Source organism: Dama dama, chromosome 1 (genome assembly GCF_033118175.1).
Source record: "Dama dama isolate Ldn47 chromosome 1, ASM3311817v1, whole genome shotgun sequence".
NCBI lineage: Eukaryota > Metazoa > Chordata > Mammalia > Artiodactyla > Cervidae > Dama > Dama dama.
Genome location: NC_083681.1, coordinates 80,245,993 through 80,249,672, shown reverse-complemented (window position 1 = coordinate 80,249,672; position 3,680 = coordinate 80,245,993).

The window sequence follows — 3,680 nt, the reverse complement described above, 5'->3', positions numbered from 1 at the left end:
ACTGAAGCACTCAAGATACTTGACTCTGTTACCTGAATAACTACCAAGTAGGCAGACACTGTAGTAATCGCAATTTGATTGGCCAAATCCTCAGTGTACTTCATCAATAATCTACACTGAACCTGCGAGTGGTGACCAGCATTACTTACCATGCTTCACCCTCATCAGCTCTCCCACCGCATCTTGATCGCTGGCTGATGTTGCACCAAGAGTCAGAGCTTGCCAAGAGGGAATTAATGCTCTCAATCCGAATAGGAATGAGGTCCACAGTTCCCTTGCATTGGCCACACTTGGGCTTCTCAAAGTGGTCTTTTGTTTGAATGTCTCTTTTAAAGCCAAGTTAATTCTACTTCTCTTTCATAAGCTCCAAACTGTTCATCTTCATATCTATTGCCTTAGTTCATGCCTTTGCTCCTTTAGCTCAGAATCACAAGAATAACTTCCTAATTGACCTCCCATTAGCTACTCTCATCTTCCACAAATCCTATCTTTCTTAAAGACACTTCTGGTGATGCATTTTATCTCACTGAATTCCTTCCACAATTCTTCATTCTTTCAGGATTAAGTTCAAACTCCTTGGCTCAGCACACAAGACTCTTCACAATTTGCCCACTAGACCCTGAGGATCTAGCAGTGAGTAAGAAGATAAGTTCTTGGCCCATAACAAGTGGACATTCTTGTAGGGGAGACAGATCAAATACAGTGTTATTCATAAAAACTTTAAGGGTATGTTAAAGAGTACCCAGACCCATAGGTACAGGATAATCCACCTAGTCATGAAAACTATTAGAATATCAGAGCTAGGTGATAACTTAAATATCATCTTAACTCCCTCATTTAATTTACTACATGAGAGGTTCAAGGCACGGAGGCCAAAGTCTAGTAGACATTTTTGCCAGTGCTTTATTTTTCTGGAAGACTACACAGACTCCTTCTTAGAGTGTTAATTATCGCTATTTCTATTTTTCTTTTTTCTTAACATTTGAATGTTATTTGAGATATAAAATTGGTATTCTTGCTGTATTTTTGAAATAATTCTTATATTTTGATATATATTTTGAAATATTTATGGATGAAATGATATAATATCTAGGGATTGATTGAAAATAATCAAGGCGGGCAATGGAAAGGGCTACAGAAAACAAGACTGGTTATGAGTTGAGCATTATGGAAGTTGAGTGACAGTTACATGGAAGTTCATCATGGAGGCCTTTTGCTATTGCCTGTGGAAAGTTTTCCACAATGACAAGTTAAAAAAAAAAAAAAAGAATATGAGAATCCTTGGTAAATGTTCTCTGGGTTCCATACCAGTTCCTGGGATTCTTCCCAGGAGACATCACCCTGTATGTCTTTCAATGAGTCTACAGAAAGCTCTACAGACTCCCTTGAGAAGAAGGCCATGTCTACTCTGCTGGATTCATGTCCAAGAGGCATGGAAAAAATCAAACAAACCAACCCCTGGAGGTAAAACTGGAAAAGGACCAGAGGATGAAGGAGGAATCCCAAAGATGAGGAGGGTCCTCGCTTTGCTGCTGGACAATCATTTTAGTGCCAGCGCCTGAGTAGCCCTTGGCTAATCAGTACTCACGGGCAGTGGGGAGGCCCTTCTCCAGCAGACATTCTGGTTGTAGTACTACCTCTGATGCCTACTATCTGTGTGACCTTGAGCGAGTTACTTAACTTCTCTGTGCCTCTCTTTTCTCACCTATAAAATGGGGATGCGAGTATCAATTTGGTGAGGATTTTGTGTTTATGCCTGGCATAAAGTAAGTGCTAAATAAATGTCAGCTGTCATTAATATTATTGCCTGAGCTTACCAATAACCGGAGTCAAAGTGCACGTGGGAGTAAAGAGCAGCCGTGAAAATGCAGCTCACTGCCCTGTCCTGACCACCTGCAGCACAGTAACCTACACAAAGGCTCTGACTGCTGCTGCCATGGCCGTGACATACGCTGGAGTCCCCAGGTTGGAGGAAAGGGCTGTGTTGCAGGGGCCCACCAGGGGGCCCACCAGGACCTCACCCCCCACCACCCCCACAAAGTCCCAGTAGCCGGGCCTCACTGGGTGTGTGCTCACCAGCAGCCCACCATAGGCAGTGGGCTTCCTCGTATGGGAGGTGGTCCTGCCCAAAGAACCAGCACCAACCTCGGCTGGACAGGTGTCTGAGGGCTGAAGAACGTGATGGGGGAGCAGCGGGGATGCCCTGGAAGAGACTCCTTCCCTTCCAGCTCGCCACAGGCAGGGGTAGGTTCTCAGCCAGGTGGCTGGGGCCTGGGGGAGGCCCTTCTCCAGCAGGAACCCGTCCGGGGCCACGGACAGCGGGTGGAACGCCTCGCAGTCACCGGCAAGGTCTGCTTCCAGACTCGCCCTTGGCTGTCTCGGCCTGTTCTTCCGCCAGCTTTTCCTTCTCTTTATCGTGGTGTGCCTCAGGCCGGGGCTTCTCCGGCAGCTTCTCCAGGACCAGTGAGAGGGAGCCAGGTTGGCCTCCGGTCCTGGCTGCACCGCGGCCTCTGGCGGCTTCTCCTCGCCCCGCCTCAAGGAACCCCGGACCCGCCGATGTTGGCAAGTTCTGCGCAGGCGCTGCCTCCCGCCCCTCCCCTCGGTGTGTCCGACGTCGCCCTGGCGTGTTAGTTTTATCTTTCTATTAAATCTATTTTAGTCTTGGTAGTAAAGCTGTCCGCTCTTCGAGGGCGGAACACTAGCGTGTCCACGGTCCACGTGCCTGCAGCCCACCTTGGCCGACACAAGGTTCTCCATGGTTGGATGTTGGCTTCTCTGAAGCGGGACTGGGAAGTCCTCCAGGTTCTACTCCCTTGGACAGGGCTGGGGCTAAGGAGCCCAAGCTCGTTCTGCTTGCTGCTCCAGGCCAACGAATCCGGAGACGAGTTGTTGGAACAAGGGATAAAGACCCTCCTCAGAAAGCTAGCTGACAGGGAAACGGCAGCCTCAACTGTGAGAGACCCATCTTCCATTCGTCAGAATGTGGGCGCCTTTATTTATGGAAGGGGGCGGGGCTTACTGTGGCAGTAACCAATGGCTGAGGGGGCCACTAACGGTCGCTGGGCGTCAGTTACTCACTAACGGCCTCCTGCCTGGGGGAGGGGTTTACTGGCGCTGCCAACTGTGGAGCAGGGCTGCCCCAGCTTGTGCCCGCCTCCTGGCGTCCACGCCCAGAGCAGAAAAGTGCCACAGCAGAAACCAGCCAGTCAGAAGTACCAGACGCAACGGCAGATGTCCTCCAGCTCTCAGTGGAGCAAGTGCAGGCGGAAGACGTGACACTGGCCGCGTAGAGACAGCGGAGGTGCAGTCAACTGGGATCAGCGTCTGAGGCGGCGGGCGCCAGGGGCTCATCCCACAGCCAGCCTGTGACCGCCAGGGTGGCCCCGGATGGGCAGCGGGAGCAGCTGGCCTGCCTGGTGGCAACGGGGGCTGCAGACGGAGAGGTGCAGGGGAGCGGCCTCGGCCTCTGGAGAGGAGTAGGAAGGTGCAATGGAGGCAAAAGCCTATCACGTCTCAGGTTCGGAATATGGCGGCTACCACTACACTGGTGGCTTTTTCCCTCAGAAATTCCAGCCAGGCCTGGACCTTGTACCCTCTGCAGGACCGCTCTGAGATGTGTTTGGTGGCTTGAAGAGAGGGGAAAAAAAAAAAAAGCAGCCCTTGAAAAACATGTATTTACT